This window comes from Ranitomeya imitator, chromosome 2 (assembly GCF_032444005.1).
Source record: "Ranitomeya imitator isolate aRanImi1 chromosome 2, aRanImi1.pri, whole genome shotgun sequence".
NCBI classification, from domain to species: Eukaryota; Metazoa; Chordata; class Amphibia; order Anura; family Dendrobatidae; genus Ranitomeya; species Ranitomeya imitator.
In genome coordinates this window covers 447,018,398-447,039,112 of record NC_091283.1, presented here as the reverse complement: position 1 = coordinate 447,039,112, position 20,715 = coordinate 447,018,398, and the positions used below count along the sequence as shown (strand labels likewise).

General features: G+C 45.0%; 1 protein-coding gene across 6 annotated transcripts in view; it reads left to right on the top strand.

The window, feature by feature from the left end:
* The first annotated feature begins 13,228 nt into the window (after positions 1-13,228).
* CSNK2A1 (casein kinase 2 alpha 1) overlaps positions 13,229-20,715 on the top strand; it is a 34,636-nt gene continuing 27,149 nt past the window's right edge. For 4 of the 6 annotated variants that reach the window (XM_069751031.1, XM_069751028.1, XM_069751029.1 and 1 more), the window contains exon 1: positions 13,229-13,347. The gene's annotated coding sequence lies outside the window, so the exon portion shown is untranslated. Of the gene's footprint in view, positions 13,348-13,451; positions 13,578-20,715 lie in introns of those variants that run through there. The other 2 variants (XM_069751030.1, XM_069751027.1) reach the window with 2 other exon arrangements.

The following is a 20,715-nucleotide window of genomic DNA, read 5'->3' as shown; positions in this document are numbered from 1 at the left end:
ACTTCTATGGTTACAATTCTGAAGCATCGCCGACCCCGATCATGTGACGGGGGTCGGCGATGACGTCATTTCTGGCCGCCCGGCCGGATGCGGTAGTTAAATGCTGCTGTCTGCGTTTGACAGCGGCATTTAACTAGTTAATAGGCGTGGGCAGATCGTGATTCTGCTCGCGCCTATTGCGGGCACATGTCAGCTGTTCAAAACAGCTGACATGTCCCGGCTTTGATGCGGGCTCACCACCGGAGCCCGCATCAAAGCAGGGGATCTGACCTCGGACGTACTATCCCGTCCGAAGTCAGAAAGGGGTTAATAGCCTAGGAGGGGGTCAAAGATATTGCCCCCCCAGACTATCAACATCAGCCCTCTGTCGCCCCAGAAATGGCACATTCATAAGATGCGCCAAATCTGACACTTAGCCTGGGAGGGGATCTCAATAGGTTACTTCTAAGCACGGAAGGTAGATGGATTCTACGTGTAAACGCAATGGGCCCGTTAGGCTTAAATGATAAAGTTGACATGGCAGTATTTTTATAACTAATGTTTTTATAACTAATATGCTTTTTGAATTCTGTATGTGTTATGTGCTCTTTAGTTTTGTATGTTATTGGTTTGTTGTTTCATTCACATCACACATTGTGGTGGGTGGGATTTCACGCTCATTGGTTTGCTACAGGCTTGAGGGAGTTCCCTGTCGCTTGTGACGACTTAAGGGTGCCTCCCCAGTTCCTGTCAGCATTCGGACCCGTAGAAGTGCAGTCGCACGAAATGGCCGTCGTCCGTTTTTTTTTCATTTTCCCGTAAGTCACCTGTATATGCAATGAATAAAGGATGATAATTCAGAAGGACCGGTGAGTGCACTTTCATTTATTTTTTCCTTTGGATTTATACATTTTACTGATTCTGAGTGCAACCGGTTGTCCTCTTGGCGTCTGCAGACCCAGCAGCGGCACATAGCAGTGGCCCTTTTGGTTTTGAGTGGTTACAAGTGGGAGCAGTGCCGTGTCTCTTTTCTTGTATTTAGTACACATCACACTTGGACACCTCATTCAGCTCCCTAAAATCAATAGAAAAGTGCCATTCTACATCAGGCTTTGGCACAAAAACAGTAGGGCTGTACCAGCCACTCTTTGACTCCTCAATGACGCCCAGGCTCGACTTCCTCCTCACCTCCTTCAAAATCACTTCTCGGCAAGCTTTTGGAATTCGATATGACTTTAGGTTTACCTGCACATGTGATTCTGTCAGGATTTTGTGCTTGATGACCTGCGTACATCCTGGCAACTCCAAAACCAGATCTCGGTTCCGCTGAAGCAGTTCTTGGCACTGTTGTTTCTAGGTCGGTGACCGTGTCTCTGCCACTGTGACATCCTCGACCTTTGCTACGGGATTGGCCCCCAGGCACGTAGCTTCCACTGGTTCCGTGTCTCACAACGGCTTAAGCAGGTTGATGTGGTATACCTGATACAGTTTTCTTTATCCACGACACACTTCTACAGTGTTCCCTGGGAAACCTTCTCGCATTCCCCACCAACTGTGGTAGATCGGCTCACTTAGCTGCTCAAAGAGGTAGTTACAGAAACACTTTCCGTTTACATTTTCAAGTGGTTTATTAAAAACTAGATGGCAGCCCGATTCTAAAGAATCGGGAGTCTAGAATCCATATATACTTTATTTATTCAAATGTAAGAATAATACAATTAATAAATAATAGTAAGAAAGAACAAAAATAATAGGCAGTATATGGAGAAAACACCAAACAAAAGTTCAAAATTGGTGTGAAAATGTCACTGAACCACTTCACAACTAAATATATATAGTTTTGGTAAATGGTATTATCATTTTTTTGACGAAATTCGGCAGGAGCTTGAAGAGCAACGTCACTGGGCCCGCCTCCACGCAGTAGAAACTTGCTGTGAGGTAAAAATTCAAAAATCACACCAAAATGGCGGGCGGAGTGTGTCACAGTACGGCACGTTTCTGATTGGTCGCTCGCAGCAGGCGGCAACCAATCAGACACTGGACACTGTTGACGTCACTTATCTCCGGACATTAGCTCCGGACATTAGCTCCGGACATTAGCTCCGGACATTATCTCCGCACATTAGCTCCGGACATTAGCTCCGGACATTAGCTCCGGACAAAGCCACGGGGGGTTGGCAGAAATTGCAGGAAGTAGTATTCTAGGCAATTAATCTCCGGACATTAGCTCCGGACATTAGCTCCGGACATTAGCTCCGGACAAAGCCACGGAAGTTGGCACAAATTGCAGGAAGTAGTATTCTAGGCAATTATATATTAGACTAGATGGCAGCCCGATTCTAAAGAATCGGGAGTCTAGAATCCATATATACTTTATTTATTCAAATGTAAGAATAATACAATTAATAAATAATAGTAAGAAAGAACAAAAATAATAGGCAGTATATGGAGAAAACACCAAACAAAAGTTCAAAATTGGTGTGAAAATGTCACTGAACCACTTCACAACTAAATATATATAGTTTTGGTAAATGGTATTATCATTTTTTTGACGAAATTCGGCAGGAGCTTGAAGAGCAACGTCACTGGGCCCGCCTCCACGCAGTAGAAACTTGCTGTGAGGTAAAAATTCAAAAATCACACCAAAATGGCGGGCGGAGTGTGTCACAGTACGGCACGTTTCTGATTGGTCGCTCGCAGCAGGCGGCAACCAATCAGACACTGGACACTGTTGACGTCACTTATCTCCGGACATTAGCTCCGGACATTAGCTCCGGACATTATCTCCGGACATTAGCTCCGGACATTAGCTCCGGACATTAGCTCCGGACAAAGCCACGGAGGTTGGCAGAAATTGCAGGAAGTAGTATTCTAGGCAATTAATCTCCGGACATTAGCTCCGGACATTAGCTCCGGACATTAGCTCCGGACAAAGCCACGGAAGTTGGCACAAATTGCAGGAAGTAGTATTCTAGGCAATTATATATTAGATGTGCTGCATAAACCAGTGAAAAATTAGATAAACAAACACGGCCCTTCTGGCATAACAGGAAAACGAAATAGCACTCAGTACAGACTATGTGGCAGCCGGGATCCATCCACTCGGGAAAAAAACAAGGTTCCGCTCTCTTTAACACAAGCTCAGCTCTGGAGATCTCATCTCCAGAAATACTGAATACGGAAAGAATCCAAAAGCTCCACATTTAGCTTGTAGACCACACTCTGGGGTGGAGGTACTGTATGGTGAACCTCACACCCACTCTTCAGCTGTTTACAAAAAACAAGCCCTTAATATGGCTATTTAACCCCTCTCAGCACTTAGTATGCTGGAGCATTTTCACTGAGGATAACATCCTGAGTGACACACATCTCCCCTTCAGTATTTTACCAATGACCTTCTCACAATGCGTAAATGAGGTGTTAAGATCTATGGGCTGGACATAGATTTCCCTGAGAATCTGCTTCTAGAGCTTATTATAAATGAAACAGGGTGTTAACAGTGTGAGACTTCAGGAGAGCAGACTGTCTCACACTGGTAAATGCCCCCTTTCATGTAAATTAAGCTCTGGAGGCAGATTCTCGGGATGATATATGTCCAGCCCATAGATCTTAACAGCTCATTTACTTATTTAAAAAATGTGAATTTCTCTGGAATAAAAGATCAGATCGCAGATATCAATGTATAATTTTATTCAGCTATTATCTACATGCTCAGTGTTGATTCAACTGACAGATTCACTTTAAAACAAAGGCATGCTATGACTCAGATTTTCTGATCATGGTAAGATCCTCACTGTTTTCTCTGCTCCATATTTTCCTTCTGACCTCACATTATACCTCTGACCTGTGCTGGAAAAAAGTACTGGGCTATTGTGCTTTCTGGATTATACATTTTGGCACAGGTTGTATTATACAAAGGATTAAACAGAAGATCCATGTAGGAAAATTTATGCAGCACCACTCACCAAAAAGCTACAAATAGCCGCAGCAGATTGCATTAGCATTTTGTTATGATTTACAGGTTCCTGAAATAAAACCACCTAATTCCTCATCTAACTGGAATGAAACGATGCTCCCATGATCCAGCAGCTCTCGCAGCCTGGAGGGAACTTGTGATCCGATGCAAATCAAGCTTGCATGACTTATCCCAGAAACTGAGTAAACAAGTGTTTTCTGCAGCATTGTGTGCAGGCACCATCGGCTGTGTGTCTGCAGAAGAGAGATGGATGGATCTGGTGCATAAAATGGTGCCAGAGATATACGGAAAACCAGCTCTCCGTGGATAACGTCCTGCTGAGTGTGGACATACACACAACTACCAGTTATTGTGGTGTAAAGCATGGGGGTCAGAGCAGCAGCCTAACGAATGCCCTAATGATTAAGGCTGCGTTCCCACAATGAGCTTTTGCTGCGTTTTTATGCTACATATTGTTGAATAAATGCGGTTCCCTGAAAAATCCCCACAGGACAATTGCCCACAGGAAAAATGCCCACAGGAAAACTGCCAATGGCAGCATCACAAAGTTTGAGATCTATGATATTTGAGGTGCAAGGTAAGGATGTTCACATGATATGTGATCAACTTGTGATTTACAGTTGACCTATTTCAAAACTGCAAAAATGCTGAAGATCTGTGGTTTGCAGCAGTCTGTCATTCTCAGCAATAGATAGATCTAGTCTGCTCTCATCTCTCACTGACTCTGCCTTACTCCTCCCACCAGCCCAGAACAGCAGCACATGCAGAACCAGCATCAGTGTGATCCTGAGGAGCCATCACTGCTATCAGGACTCACAAAAGAATCACTGTATTATGTGTGAAGTTACATGGGACTGCAGGTCACATCTAATACATTAATATCATTAGTGGTGAGCGAGTGTACTCGTTGCTCGGGTTTTCCCGAGCACACTCGGGTGACCTCCGAGTTTTTTTTAGTGCTCGGAGATTTCGTTTTCATCGCCGCAGCTGAATGATTTACAGCTACTAGCCAGCTTGAATACATGTGGGGATTCCCTAGCAACCAGGCAACCCCCACATGTAAGAAATAAGGGTGTCTAGGCCCATACACACCACACTGAGAGTGGAATAAGGGTCTCTAGGCCCAGACACACCACACTGAGAGTGGCATAAGGGTGTTATAGTAGGATCCATTTTATCTTGCTTGCCTCCATTTTGTGTAAGTGTTACTAAAGTTGAGAAAAACAAGTTGTTATTCACTATTCTTCATGCAGCTGTTATTGTTCAAGAACTGATTGTAGCAGGGCATGGGCGATGAAATGTCCTTGGTAGATAACGAATAATGTTCTGTGCAAAAATATGATTGCGAAACCACAGGGAGACAAATGGTAAACTCTCCGATGCTTAGCCCATATATGGTGAATCCGCTTCCGACATAAGTATGAATAAAAAGTCCGTATGCTCAATAAACTAGAGATACTTCAGATACATACCTAGTGTACTGTGTCTTGTCTCTCCGGCGCCGTGACGTCATCTCTAAGGTGGATTCATCAGAGAATAGGTCGAGACCTGCGACAACAAGGGTCTCTAGGCCCAAACACACCACACTGACAGTGGAATAAGGGTCTCTAGGCCCACACACACTGCAATGAGAGTGAAATAAGGGTCTCTAGGCCCACACACACCACACTGAGAGTGAAATAAGGGCCTCTAGGCCCATACACACCACACTGAGAGTGGAATAAGGGTCTCTAGGCCCAGACACACCACATTGAGAGTGGCATAAGGGTCTCTAGGCTCAGACACACCACACTGAGAGTGGAATAAGGGTCTCTAGGCCCACACACACCACAATGAGAGTGAAATAAGGGTCTCTAGGCCCACACACACCACAATGAGAGTGAAATAAGGGTCTCTAGGCCCATACACACCACACTGAGAGTGGAATAACGGTCTCTAGGCCCAGACACACCACACTGAGAGTGGAATAACGGTCTCTAGGCCCAGACACACCACACTGAGAGTGGAATAAGGGTCTCTAGGCCCAGACACACCACACAGAGAGTGGAATAATGGTCTCTAGGCCCATACACACTACAGTGAGAGTGGAATAAGGGTCTCTAGGCCCATACACACCACAGTGAGAGTGGAATAAGAGTTTCTAGGCCCATACACACCACAGTGAGAATGGAATAAGGGTCTCTCTAGGCCCATACACACCACAATGAGAGTGGAATTATTGTTAGCACAATGGAATGACAACTCGTAAGAACAAAATCTGTACTCTGTAACTAGGGATGAGTGAACCGAACCTGTAGAACCTGGAGAAGTAAACTGAGCCCAGAGGCCTTTGTTGAAATCCATTCTTCATTTTCTTTGCTGCCTGTGCTGTGCTGTATTGCATTTCAATAGAGCCCATAGAAGTCAAGGACTATCACCCGGTGGCTAATTATTTGCTGGTTTGCAAGTTATTGTTGTTATTAGACCTCCTTAATAAACTGTTCTTAAGAAACTTGTGGGTAGTTTTCTGTATGGGCAATTTTCGCTGACATTCTTCTGTGCTGCCGAGCATCCCACCTATAGCTCTATATTATTCTCCTGCCCTGCAGAGCATCTCACGTATACCTGCATGCTATCCCCGTCCTGCAGAGCATTTAACTTATAATTCTATACTATTCTCTGTCCTGCAGAGCATCTCACCTATAATTCTATACTATTCTGTCCTCTATGGCATCTCACCTATAATTCTATATTATCCTTCTGCCCTGCACAACATCTCACGTATATCTACATACTATCCCCCTGTCCTGCAGAGCATTTAACCTATAGATCTTTGCTATTCTCTGTCCTGCAGAGCATCTCGCCTATAATTCTAAGCTGTTCTGTTCTGCAGAGCATCTCGCCTATTATTCTATGCTATCCCCCTGTCCTGCAGAGCATCTCACCTATAATTCTATACTATTCTCTGTTGCAGAGCATCTCACCTATAATTCCATATTATCCTTTTGCCCTGCAGAGTATCTCACGTATACCTGAATACTATCCCCCTGTCCTGCAGAGCATTTAACCTATAGATCTTTGCTGTTCTCTATCCTGCAGAGCATCTCACCTATAATTGTCAATTTTCTGTGTGGGCAATTTTCCGTGTGGGCAAATTTCCATGTGGTCAATTTTCGTGTGGGCAATTTTCCTGTGGGCATTTTTCCTGTGGGCATTTTTCTGGTCACCGACAAACGTTACTCAATTGGGCTGTTCAGATCAGCATTTTTTGTTTATTTTTTACAGACCAAATCTGCATGTAAAGAAGTCTCACCATGCCCTAGTTTATTCTGTAATGGTCAGTATCACCCATTAAATCTTGCAAACAAACAACAAAACATTCCATATGGAACACCCATATACAACCATTTTTTATGAAAACATTGCAATTCTGAAACATAGGAAACTGTAAATGGTCTTGTAAAGTATTAGTATCTGCTGCAGTAAAAAACACGGATTGTACATGGATGACAAGTGAGAAAAAAATTGTCCGAGTTTTTGTCAATTATTTTTTATACGCTCATGTGAACCCAGCCTTATAGGCAAGAATAGGGCAAAAGATGGAGCCTCAGATGAGGCAGGGGATGGATATAAAGAGATATTCAACCTTGGGAGGATTTCTATTAGGCTGGAGTGAGACTACAGCGAGATACGGCCGAGTCTCGCAGGTTAAAAACAAGCTCTGGCATCGGCACTCCGGAGCGGAGCGTGCGGCTCCATGTATTGCTGTGCGGCTGCACGCTCCGCTCTGGAGTGCCAGTGCCAGAGGTTGGTTTTAACCTGCGAGACTCGGGCCGTATCTCGCTGTGTGTGATCCTGGCCTTATGTAGACTTCCTTAGCTTTGGTGCATTCCCCTTCAGTACTATTAAAAAAAGGTTTTATGACTTCAGGATTAACATATACAAATGTCAGACACCAAGAGAGGAAGAGGAGGTGGCCGACCAAATACCAGCTCTCCATAGCACCTACAGAAAAGCTGGCCTTCCTGACCTCTCATACTGAAGGAAGAGCAGCTCTGGAGAACAAACTGCAGCTCTATCAATAGAAGAGGCCAGGCAGATAATTTAAAAGGAAATTTAGCTAATCGTGACCCCAAGGGGTTGTCCATTTGGGGGGAAAAGTACATTTAAAATATCAATACATACAACTTGGTCTACGTGCAGATAACATGGTTTAGGTTAGATGGAACCTGCCAAAATTGACTTTACCCCCCTCTGCAGCGTTCTGGTATCAGTCACAGGGGTGGCATTGGTTCAGTCATGGCTGAGTAAATAGAGCAGGTTCTCACGGTTACAGCTGCCATACAGAGCGGTGACTGAACCCGTGTCGGCACTGCCCACGACTCAACCCGGATCGTTGCCGGGGGAATAAAGTTAATTTTCACCCCATACCGTTTAGCAAAGTCTGGGTGCCGGGCAGGTTCGTAACACTATTAACCTGCAGATTAACCCCATATCTGCAGGTTAAAAGTGTTTTTTTTCTGGTGACAGGTTCCCTTTAAGTTCTCGCAAAATGTATAAAAAATTATTTCATCCAGAAAAAAAGATGATTTCTCATCTGTACTGTATATATACATCAGCATTGAAGAAAATTTACAAGATCAAAAAACAGTTCCTTATGTTAAGAATTATAACGTATCCATAAATATCCGATTCTATATGGTTGATCCGTATAGGATCCAAAATCTTTTTGTGCACCCGTAGACTTGAAAGGGCGAGTCTCATCTGAAATACTGAAGTGATTAGGGTACGCTGCATTTTTTTTTCATGAGAACATTTGATCCATGTTAAGAAAAAAAACTGTCATCTGAACAGTCTTATTGAATAACAGCGGTCCGAGGGCCATCAGTTTTTTTCTGTGGATATTGGAGAAAAAAATACTGTTGGGAGAATGCTGCGTTAGGTTTTTTTTATTGCAGTGCTGGTGGTGCCACTAATCTAAGCTCCCTGACCCTAGTATTACAGTTACCAGCCGCTGACTTCAGCTCTTAGGCTACATTCACATTTGCGTCGTTTGGTGCAGCGTCGTCGACGCAACGCACGACGCATGGGAAACGCATACACAACGCAGCGTTTTTTGACGCATGCGTTGTCCTATACAATTGAAGATCCAAAACGCCCCCAAAAAATACTTTTAATCAAAAGACGCATGCGTCAAAAAACGTGGCTCAACGCAGGCACCTGCGCCCTATGAGTTTTTCATAGACACTAATGTGTTTTTTTGGCGCATTTATGACGCAGGTGCGTTGCATGCGTTTTTCTTTGGAAATGTTGACGCATCAAAACTGCAACCTGTAGCGTCGTCCGCGTCCTGTCTGGCGCACAAAAAAACGCATGCGTCATAAAACGCATGACAACGCATACGGCACATGTCCATGCGCCCCCCATGTTAAAGATAGGGGCGCATGACGCATGCGTCGGTATGCGTCGACGACGCTGCGCCCTACGTTGCAAATGTGAACGTAGCCTTTCCAAGTCCCGCGTCGCCATCTTGTAAACACAACTTTTGATTGACCGGAAGTCAGAAGCAGCGGTCACAAGCTATCAGTGTAAGTCTGTATGTTCCTCGTTCTGGTCTCGTTCCTGCTCCCATAGACGTACAGTACAGACCAAAAGTTTGGACACACCTTCTTATTTAAAGATTTTTCTGTATTTTCATGACTATGAAAATTGTACATTCACATTGAAGACATCAAAACTATAAATTAACACATGTGGAATTATATACTTAACAAAAAAGTGTGAAACAACTGAAAATGTGTCTTATATTCTAGGTTCTTCAAAGTAGCCACCTTTTGCTTTAATGACTGCTTTGCACACTCTTGGCATTCTCTTGATGAGCTTCAAGGGGAGCTTTTCCGCATGCAAAAATATGAAAACGTTGTAAATATTTATAATTTAAAAATAAACCCCTTTAAGCGCTTGGATGTGTAAATTTATTTTTTGGTTTATTCACACATTGTGGTTGTTGCAAAAACTGCGTGTAGTGTACTGCTAATTGTCACAGATTCACTAATTGTAGTGGCAATTGTTAAAAATAGTGACAGCTTAAATGTCTGTGGGCTCAGCGCATTGTCGCTCAGAACCGAAAACTAGGGCTACTAGTGAGGTTTTATTATTGGGCTATTTTTGTAGGTAGCGTATAGACTGCGGAATTAGCCATCCAAACCAGTAATGCTTACAGTAGTAGCAAAATGGACGAGACTACCCAACCTCATCCGTACTCTTAAGAAACTCTCAAGGTTTGCCCATGAATTTTTTTCTTTACTATGGCCTTAACAACTACCTGCCGGTTTGTTTTTAAAGGGACACTGTCACCTGAATTTGGAGGGAACAATCTTCAGCCATGGAGGCGGGGTTTTGGGGTTTTTGATTCACCCTTTCCTTACCCGCTGGCTGCATGCTGGCTGCAATATTGGATTGAAGTTCATTCTTTGTCCTCCGTAGTACATGCCTGCACAAGGCAATCTTGTCTTGTGCAGGCATGTACTATGGAGGACAGAGAATGAACTTCAATCCAATATTGCAGCCAGCATGCAGCCAGCGGGTAAGGAAAGGGTGAATCAAAAACCCCAAAACCCCGCCTCCATGACTGAAGATTGTTCCCTCCAAATTCAGGTGACAGTGTCCCTTTAAGTACCTGCCTGCCTGTTATATCTAGCGCCGGCACAGAGCGGTCACTGAGGGACCCTAAAGGTGATTCGGCTGCTCCACGTCAAGAGAGCAGCTCATCCTCTTCCTCTCTGTTGACAGGGAGTGACTGCCGTCATGCTGATTGACAGCTGTCTCTTCACTGTTAGATAGCACATCAATCAGCATGATGTCGGCAGTCACGCCCTGTCGACAGAGTGGATATCACGCCTTGTCACTGTGATATCAGAGGAAATCGTTGAATCTCCGGCAGAGATCGGCGCCGGGCACAACAGGCAGGTAGTTAGCGCCTACCTGCCTGTTAGTTTTAGGCACATAGTAAAAAAAATAGTCTTGGACAAACTGTTTAAATCCGCAACATGTCAACTATTTCAATGAATTTCCACCACGGATTTCACGGGCAGATTTTACCAACAATTTGGGCAAAATTTGCCGGTAGAGTTGCATATGGTTAAACCCTTAAAGGGATTGACCTCTACTTTTTTCTATTGCTGGGGCTTATCATTAGGATAGGATCAATATCTGATAAGTGAGGCTGCAACATTCGGCATCCCCGCCAATCAGCTGTTACCGATCCCAGCGGGAAGTTCTCAGATGCGCCATCATAAGTGTAGTGGCCGCAACTGGGTACTACAGATCCACACTTCCTCCCCCCCTATTCAAATGAATGGGGGGAGGGGATCTGAATTACCCAGCCACTATAGTAATGATAAAGTTGCTACTTCCTGCTGCTTCTAATAACAGCTGATCGGTCAACCCCTTTAAGTTGCGCTAACATGCAGTGGATTTTGTTCAGTTTTGTGAGTAGAAAATCTGCAGTGGATTTACAGTGGCAGCAAAGTGGATGTGATTTTAATAAATATCCAAACACTGCAAAAAAAATGTCTATGCATAAATTAACCTGCAGCGCAAATTAAATATACATTTTTTCTGCACAGTTTCACGTCAAATTTCTCCTTTTGCACTGTATAGCGGGACATGCGGTATCAAGATCTTTATTTTTTCTTTATTTTTTTTATATAGCGCTAACATATTCCGCAGCGCTTTACAGGTTGCGCACATTATCATCGCTGTCCCCATTGGGGCTCACAATCTAAATTCCCTATCAGAATGTCTTTGATCCTCCGGTAATGCGTGCGGATTTGATGTAGGTAAGGCCACACTGGTTGGAACAGTAACATTTGCAATGTATCGGGCTAAGTTCACACTTCTGTTTTAGGAACAGACATGCAGAATTTGTGACCAATAGAAGACCCTTGTGTAACGGAAGCAGAGGGCTCCCATTGAGTATTACAGGGTCCGTTATTTATTTGCTGTTCTCTTTAAAGGGAACCTGTCACCTGAATTTGGCGGGACCAGTTTTGGGTCATATGGGCGGAGTTTTCAGGTGTTTGATTCACCCTTTCCTTACCCGCTGGCTGCATGCTGGCCGCAATATTGGATTGAAGTTCATTCTCTGTCCTCCGTAGTACACGCCTGCGCAAAGCAAGATTACCTTGCACAGGCGTGTACTACGGAGGACAGAGAATGAACTTCAATCCAATATTGCGGCCAGCATGCAGCCAGCGAGTAAGGAAAGGGTGAATCAAACACCTGAAAACTCCGCCCATATGACCCAAAACTGGTCCCGCCAAATTCAGGTGACAGGTTCCCTTTAAGACATAGAATTGTCCCCAAAAGTGGACGACCCATTTAAAAACATTCTGCAGGTTTGGTCCGTGCAGTTGGGATTATGAAAACCTCCTCCGCTGGTGACTGTAGTGTGATTTCTGCAATGTATGGATCCGACCTCGCGGCATCAGACGGAGCGGGTTAGTGACAACCGTACTGGGTGCCATTTTGCAAATTTGAGAAGTTGTCAGAAATGTTGAACGTGAGGGCGATCGTGTTCCATGGTAAAAGCTGTGATGTAGGGGACGGGAGGGCGACAGTCGCCACGTGTCGGATGTTACGTGGACGCGGATGAAGCCAAGTGACCAGACGGATGCATGCTGGGGGTTATGGTGCAGTATGTGGTAATGGCATCCCCCATTCCTACACTCATCCCTCAGGTGTGGGCACATCTCATATTCGTGTGACAGAACCTGATACCCCCGCTCACTGCAGGCAGCTTTACTACAAGGACCCTGCTGAGTGATCCCAGCCTTGACCCTACAACTCAGGTCCAGGCCAACCCCACCCCCGTATCCGTCCACCACCAGGCGCCATCATCACACGTCTATATTTATTGTATTATGTCATAGACTCATAGCTTCACATTGGAAAACAGGAAAAAAAATATCAATTTCTAGAACTACAATTCCCACAATGCCCTTACTACCGCTCGGACGCTGTGCGCATGCGTACACCAGCCTACAAACGCCACTGGACGCCATCTTGCGACTGGCAAGAATTTTTTTCTGCTTAGTCAGGTGAGGTAAACTTAACGAGCGCGGCCCTGCGGAAGCTTTTACTCCCCCGTTACCCGCTCTCCCACCCCCTACATAGACGTCTACTAGTCCCCTCACTGCCGTTAAATTTCGGTTCTAAGTCATCTAAGCACGGTTTAGTTTCCACTCACAAGATGGCAGCCGGAATTACCCGCCCTTTTCGGCTGCCTTCAGAGTGTATTTCCGCTTCCGGTCAGCCTCGCTGTGGTCCCTGCGGCTGGCGGCCGTGTGTCTCCGCCATATTGTCTGTGTGATCCCGGCGGGAGCGGCGGCCGCGGGGAGCGGGAACAGCAGGTGCGGGGACTGAGAGCCGGGTCTGGGGTGAGGGGGGAACTGGGCGCGGTGGCAGCACTCAGAGAGGAGCCCCCCGCGGGGCGGAGCCTGGCGTTACCTGGACGCCCGCCATCTCCGGGTGTGAAGAGGAGGGGGCGGGGTATCCTTTCCGGGGAGATCCAGGGTAACGTGAGGTGGCCGAGGCCTGAGTGATGGCGGCGCCGGGGGCCTCCTAAGGCCTCAGGTGTTAGGTGAGGCGGGGGATGGGGGCCTCCGGGTGTGGTGCCGGGATGGAGGAGGCCTTGCAGGGACAGTCCGGGGGGTGAGGGGATGTGGATGATGTCTCGTTTGGTTATTAGCTGTGGAGGATGGGTGCTCTCCTGGGGGAGGATGGGGGTTGTCTGTGTCTTGTGATGTCCCATTATGAGATATAGAACTTTTCTTGCATTTCTAACCTCAGAGACTAATTTGTCACACTAGTCCTGACTTTATAGTGCCTGTCACATGACTGCGTCTGTGCGTTACCACGAAGAACTGTTTATTGTGCAATTGTATCTCTCCCCCGGGGACGTGATGCGGAGGATGTAAATATGAAGCGGGTTCATCTCCGATCAGAACTGATTCCATGATGCCGTTACGGTGTGACCACGTCAGGTGTGTGCCCTCCGGCCTGACGCTACTGTCAGATCTGTCACCCTCGATACCTCGCTGAGGTCGCACCCATGTGCAACGTATACCTGTATAGGTAACATTTACATGAAAGCCACCTCTCCCCAAAAAAATGATTTTCCGCTTTATGATCTAAATGATAAAGGTGTTGTCGACTACTGTGCGACACCTTACTAATCGGCTCAGGGAGGAAAAAGCTTCCCTCCCAGACCGGTGTCAATGCTGACATTGATCATTGGCTGCAGCAATCACGTAACCTTCCTCCCCTGCCCGCTGGATGTTAGTACAGTACTGGGTACCAAGGAGCGCCACCTGGGCCAGAAGAAAGTAAAAAAAAGTGTATTAATTTATCTTTCCCCCCATTTTTAAGGTAGTGGTCAGAGGTAGATCAGTGATACTTACTATATGACATAATGCCCTGCTGTAGTTATTGGAAGCACGATCATGTGCTGTTACTATGGATGCAAAGTCCCTGCCGCCTGGTAAACCTAAGTGACAACATGGGACTGACTGTCAGGGGTGAGTATGGTAAATATTTTTGTAGACTGAAAGCGCAGAAACTCTGTTATTGCCCGGTGAGGGTATGTATACACCAGAGCTGTGGAGTCGGTGGAAATCTTCGTTTTAAAGTTAATATTGGTTAAATTATTAACTTTCATAGGGATTTTGAGAAGTTTAGATCTGGCAATATCAATGTTCCTATCAATCAGAGTCGCCACTGATGGTCTTATTACTGTTCTACTATATTATAGCGAATTATGGGCAGTTTATGAAGGAGTCAAGGTCTGAACCTTTGCATACGGCCCACTGCCCTGGTATACCTACCACACGGCATCCATTCATATAATTCGGGGTCATGATGAAATCACCAAAGTAGTTAGTTGCCCTTTTTTTTTTTTTTGCTCCCCTCATGGTTGAGCATGAGTAGTGTCATGTGGACTACAATTTTGCATGGAAACCCCTTCTTGATTAAAAGGAGAGGGGCTATGGTAAAGTTAAAAATACGGGTGGAGATGCTAGTGCGAATGTGCAGTGGTCTCCAGATCAGTACGGGCACCCCGAGTGGTCAGGAACCAGTAGGGGAAAAATAAGTTCTGTAGGGATTAGTATTTGCCCATGGTCACAATAGCAATATGCAATAGCAGTGCCCACTGCGTCATTCATATTTGCTCCATCGTAGAAACCACCATTTTGAAAACCACGCTGCAGCATCACGTGGTGAAGAATAGATTTGTTTGGATTTATTCATGATGGCGATCCTCCTTGGGGGAGGGGAGTTCCTCTGTCTGACAGCTCTGGCTTTTAGGGTATGTGCACACGTTGCAGATTTCCTGCAGAACTGCAGCGTTTTTTTGCGCGCAGAAATGCAGATCGGCAAGTGATTTACAGTACAATGTAAATCAATGGCAAAAGAAAATCCTGTGCTGATGGTGCAGAAAATTCTGCACGGAAAACGCAGCAAATTCGAAAAAGGACCATGTCAATTCTTTCTGCAGATCTCCTGCGTTTCTGCACCTATTCTATAATAGGAATCTGCAGGGGGAAAAAAGGAAGAAATCCAAACAAAAATCTGCAACGTGTGCACATACCAAAAAAAAGGCGCAGATTCTGACCTGTTTTATGCAAAGAAATGCAGAATCTGCACTGAAAATTCCACAGTCAAATCTGCCACGTGTGCACATAGCCTTATAGGCAGAAGCCTACTTAAACCCCCCCCCCCCCCCCCCCCCCTGCATTCAATGTTGTGTACAACTGATCATGAGGGGGGCACTATAGGAGCTTCGATTCAGGAGGTTCATGTTGGCTGTCCGCCCTAGGGTTGCCATTGGTGTCCTGATTTCAGGTGTCGGCATATAACTAGAGGTAAAGTCTGTGCTTAGGCTGTAAATCCGTTTGTGATAAGTGGCTAAATGTGGCACTGATCTTATTACTCGTTTATCGTGTATTTTAGTCTCGCCTGCTGGGTACAAGATCTGATCACCTGTCATCTGTGCAGACAGCTGCATGGGTGTGCACAGGTGAATGGACGAGGAAGGTGCAATACCAATGTACAGTATATTCTATGCATTGGGTATGTTCACCTCTGCAATAACTTGGGCTCAGACACAGTTATATTTTTTTCTGAAATGCAGGTTATTGGCTGAAAATAATTTTTGTAATTACAGTTTTTGCATCTTCTACATCCTCTGTCTTACTAGGTATTACAGGCTGCAGAATGGGCTTAATGACTGTCAGCATTCACATCTTATCCACTGGGCGAGCATTTAACTTTTCTTAACTGCTGCAGCCAAAACACTGAGACCAACTGGAGCAGTGAGGTGGTGCTGGACCTGGGGAGGGCCAGTATCCACTGTGCTTGTTGTAGGTGTTTTTCAATACAAACATTCCCCTTTATGCTGCACAGTGCATTTCTTATTCTTCCCCCGAATCTTAAAAAATATCTTAATCCAATTTCCAGATCTATGAAGTTGTCCTGGTCCTTAGCTCATTACATATCACAGGGTTTCAGATTGGTTAGGTTTTTGGAACCTGGTGGGTGCGTAGTTTGTTCCTCTCTGGTGTACAGATCTCATGATGCGGGATACTTGTATGATTGCACGTCCTCCATGCAGATGATTACATGACTAATAGTCAAGGAGTTTCTAAAGTTATCTAAAACTTTACCAAATAACAAATTATTACATAACTTAAAAAAATCTATATACGGTATCTATTCTCGCACATTTAATCCCTATGGCTAAGGCTATGTGCACACGTATAATGGTCCTCTGTGGATTTTTCCGCAGCGGAATTGATAAATCTGCAGGGCAAAAACGCTGCGTTTTTGCTGCAGACTTACTGTGGATTAACCGCGGTTTCTATGCGGATTTCACTGCGGTTTTACACCTGCGGTTTTCTATTGGAGCAGGTGTAAAGCCGCTGTGGAATCCGCAGAAAGAGGTGACATGCTGCGTTTCCGCACATTTTTTTTTTTCGCAGCATGGGCACAGCGTTTTCTGTTTCCCATAGATTTACATTGTAATGTAAACTCATGGGAAACTGCTGCGGACCCGCGGCTGTGGATCCGCAGCAAAATCCGCAGTGTGCGCTTATACCCTAAAGGTCTGCCCTTGGCCCTCCTTGATGGTCTTCTGTTATACCCCATATACGTCAGATGACCGATGCAGGCAACCACTAGCTTCATTAGTATACAGGATGTTACCACTGGGACATGGCACAGGAATTAGATGAGCAACTTCAGATGTTTTTTTGCTTGGGTTTGTATTTGTAGCTTTGAGCAAAGTTTTAAAGCAGTTTTCTATTAAATACTTATGCATTTAGAAAATAGACTAATTTTATAGGGGTCTTCTGCAGTTCCCATTTGAAAAGCTGCCAGCAGAGGGTCTTGCATTGTTATTCTCCTTTCCCTGCTGGAGAAAAACACATGCAAACTCTGTTTTGGTGGGCTTTACTAGTCTTATTTTCTTTTGGTCACTTTTATCCTCTCCCCATGCCTGACTCCTCTTTGAACATCTGTAGGATCTGTGTATGAAAGAAAATATTTTCCAAAATTGTACTTCCGTTATATTGACACCATAACCACTCAGTATCATTTTTTTTTCTTCTTCTTCTTCTTCTTCCCTTGACAGTGGGAGAAAAAAACTCATCACTGGGCAAACAATGGTGCTCTGGAAAGTGCTGCTGCTTACGTGGAAGAGTTTATAAAAGCCTGATATTGGCTTTTGAGCTACTAAGTGTAAAAACTAGGCACACCCTTGTGGACATGGACATTAACATATTGTTTTGGAAGGCCTAAGGCACCATGTTGCACAGCAAGGGAGATGACCCACCTTGTAGCAGGCCAAGGACCCTCAAGGTAGATGGGGTCTGTGTGTGGCCGACCAGTTCGCCCCCAGACAGGATGAAGATGCATCAGGAATCGATGGGGGGGTGGCTTGGATAAATCTTGCTTGTTTTGATGCTCTGAACACAAAGTAGAACATGCGCTATTTTTAGTGTCATGTGCGCCAAGATGTGAAAAGCGTTATGTTTGTCGTGGAGAATAACGATCCTGTGACTGCTCTACTTTACATCTCGCCTAAAGATCTCTGCTCCCTGGATGTTTTTTTTTTGTTTTTTTTTCCTTCCCAATTTTATGTAATGAAACCCTAATAAGTTTGTGATTACAAGTTTTGCAACTTTTTAATACATTTAATGTTCTTGATAATTTTCAAAATCTCTGCTTGCTTTCAGTGAATGACAGCCATCATTAATATTTGAGAGAAAACACCGTGTGCCCAGCTATACTGTGGTGCTTGGACTAGGTTCCCAGACCTTCAATATAAATATAAAGAAGTCTAGCACTCAACTTAAGCGGCGATAGACTTGATTTACAAGTGCTACAAATAAATCAAATCTATCGCCGCTTAAGTTGAGTGCTAGACTTCTTTATGGCCATCATTAATAGGCTGTAAATCCAGCCCGATCATGTCCCCTTAATACATCTGCAGGTCCTGAGGTCAAACGGTATGATCAATGATTATCTGACCTTTCACACCTCCACCAATCCAGGGAATGAGGGGACCACAGTGATAGTTTACCATTGTGTCCACTGTTTCCCTGCACAATGGCACCCTAACCTGCTGTAGGGGGGGGGGGGGGAAGAGATTCGATGCAGCCCCATTCAAATGAAGCAGGAAAGTCAGGAGACAAGATTCAACATTAGTATGGCACCTTTAATTCTCTGGATTGGAGTGGTCCCAGAGTGACCTCCACCAATCTGTATTAAAGGAAATCTGTCACCCCAAAAATCTTATATGAGCTAAGGCCACTGGTAAAAGGGGCTTATCAACAGCATTCAGTAACGCTGTAGATAAGCCCCCGATGTAACCTGAAAGGTAAGAAAAACAGATTACATTATACTCACCCAGGGGTGGTCCCGGTTCTTTTTGGGTCTGATGGGTGTTGCGGTCTGGTCCGGCTCCTCCCATCTTCATACGATGAAGTATTCTTGTATTCACGCAGCGGCTCCGGCGCAGGCGTACTTTGTCTGCCCTGTTGAGGGCAGAGCAAAGTACTGCGGTGCACAGGCATCGGGCCTCTCTGACCTTTCCCGGCGCCTGCACGCTGCAGGTTTCCACAAGGGATAGGCCTTGTCTGTGCTGTTTTATGGCACTTTGGTCTCAAAGGGGTTGCCCTTTCTGTGACCTTTTTTTTTTTTTTTTTCGTCATTAATGTCACTTTATTGTGTTTAGTGTATCGGTGCCCTTGGAACTTTTCAAATACAACAAACTGCTCTGACATTAGCTTGAACACCCTGGTTTAAGAATGTGTCTGTAATCTGTGGTTTCTGCTGACCTGTTTTATTACATCTATATAGGTTGTTACATGTGGGGTAGGGATGAGTGAATGTAATCAAGTGTAATTGAATTCTCACATTTAAAAAAAAAAAAAATTGTATCCACGGGAATGCATGTTTTTTTTTTTGTTTTTTTTTCCTTTTTGCAATTCCATATAATGGTGGCTTCTATAGGGCCAGACAAATAGTAAAGCTCTCCATGCCTCCTCTATTCCCAATCGTGTGCATCTTCAGTCCAGGCCGTGGCTTCTGGCTTTAAGCCTCAGACATCAGTGAGGGATGTGCATTGCGGCACGTAACGTCAAGTTCCGGCATGATGGCCGTGGAAGAGGATGCCCATGACTGTAGAAGGTGGCGCTTGTTGTGAGAAGCTGACTTTCTGATCGGTTTTGAATACCCACCTATACGAGTGCTCGCTTCAGTTATCTAATGGCTATAGCCAGCTCTCTTGCCTCGATATGTTGCAGCGCTTGTGTGCCCAATCAGTGTGCAATGTGTGCACTTCCGATGTGTCCCTGGCTTAGCATCTACTGGTAGGTTGGCAGTGACGTCTATTACACTATGGTCGAGTCCACAGAAAGTAGGAGGGGTGGCTCTAATTGGATTTTACTGCTCCCACCTACATTTTATAATTATATACAGCTGCTGCTTGTTCTCACATAAGCGGCACCATGGAAAACTTCTCTCCTGCTGGCTCCTGTTGAGTTTCCTGTTGAGATCCGCAGTCTTCATGCTTATGAGCCCCCTCCAGTAGGACCCCAGGAAACCTCGGCAGTGCCTCTTAGGCTACGTTCACATTAGCGTTTTGCGTATTTGCATCGGGCGACGCATGCGTCATGCGCCCCTATATTTAACATGGGGGACGCATGGACATGCGTTGTGCGACGCATGCGTTTTTTTTGCCGCAAGCGTCGGGCGCAGAAAACGCAACAAGTTGCATTTTTCTTGCGTCCAAATTTCGGCAAAAAAACGACGCATGCGTCGCAAAACGCAGCGTTTTCGCGTGCGTTTTTATTTGCGTTGTGCGTTGCGTCGCCGACGCAGCGGCGCACAACGCAAATGTGAACGTAGCCTTATACTACATACATAGGTTTATCTCCCATCCATTCATTGGCAAAGCTTAGGAAAAGACATTGTGCAGGAGTGTCGTAGTTAACTACTGGTGTACAAGCAATACTGTAACTGGGACCCCAAGGGTACTAACCTTTTAAAACAAAGCTAATGTGGCCTTCCTAGCTAAGATTTTGTAGAGTGGACTTTTCCATTAAGCCTACATTTATATTGTGGATTTAGATTATTTTTTATTTTTTTCCAATATTTCGGTGGGCGGCAAGTCTATATGCATTTTTCCGTTTGTTTAATTGCATATAGTTCTCTGAATT